Consider the following 1,103-nt stretch of genomic DNA (forward strand, 5'->3'; position numbering starts at 1 on the left):
TAATAAATGGAAATAAATTTGGTTGAAAAACAAGGATGCAGTCAAACATAACCTACACATTTTATGCATTGCATCAGCAAGTATGTCTTATAGATGACACCATCTAGTGACACAACATATGAATATGCAACATCTTAGAGGCTAGGGTGCTTTAATCATATTTGCTATCACTTAATATACAAGCGATAAGTCAATATTAAATTGTGAACAAAAATCTAAGTAGTCCATAGGTGCTATATTATTTTTGTCTTGTTTGCTTAGCAGCTAAATAAATTATGTAGATATCTTTTTGTGTGTGCATGAGTGCATTTGTATGTGCATGTGCATGTGTGACGTGCATGGCATGTGTGTGTAAAGAGAGCAGATGGAGGTGTAGGACAATGAGCTTGCCTAGAAGTAGCAAAGAAAAGCTAACAGAAGTACCGAAGCACTTTGGCTTAAAACAAGACATAAACAGCTTTAGTTTAGTGGAAGTAAAAGTGATGGAACTGGAAGCTACAGGAGCAATGATGACCCGTACCCAGTCTAGTATCTGTTTCAAACAAGAAATGTGAGTAGGAGAAGAAAAAAATAGCATCGCCTGAGCTTTCTAGTAGTTCTACACAGCATTCATATCTCTCAAATGTACAGATCTTTTCATAGAAGACTAACTGTCCTTGTGGACCATTTTGAGTCTAGCCAAGTACCCCAAGTGAGAATCAAACTGTGCACCTTGTGTCTGTAAGGTAAACACCTTAACCATTAAGCCAACCTCCCACCCTAAATATATAGACTTCTTGCATTGGCCAGGAATTGAACCTGGGTCAATTGCTTGGAAGGCAGCTATGCTCACCACTATACCACCAATGCTACTGACAGAATGCCCATATTTTTGCCTCATATTTTTGGTATGTTCCTCATAAAAAAAAAATATGTTTTTTTTGACGAATCACTGGGATGATCTAAATATTAAAGTCACTAAATAATGAAATGCATTTGAGTTTCAGACTTCATACCCTTCAGAAAATGCATGCTGTAGGCGAAGCCTAGATGACCAACTGAGAGCAGTGAATTTTGAGGGCTCCATAAACTAGTATAAAAATAGGAAACATGTATTATTTTCA

General features: G+C 36.9%; 1 non-coding gene across 1 annotated transcript; it reads right to left on the minus strand.

The window, feature by feature from the left end:
- Nucleotides 1-777: 777 nt before the first annotated feature.
- Nucleotides 778-849, minus strand: TRNAG-UCC. Its single transcript has one exon. It is a non-coding gene; the product is annotated as a tRNA-Gly (tRNA).
- Nucleotides 850-1,103: the final 254 nt, after the last annotated feature.

Source organism: Protopterus annectens, chromosome 3.part0, assembly GCF_019279795.1.
Source record: "Protopterus annectens isolate FY-2018-M chromosome 3.part0, PAN1.0, whole genome shotgun sequence".
Classification (NCBI taxonomy): domain Eukaryota; kingdom Metazoa; phylum Chordata; order Ceratodontiformes; family Protopteridae; genus Protopterus; species Protopterus annectens.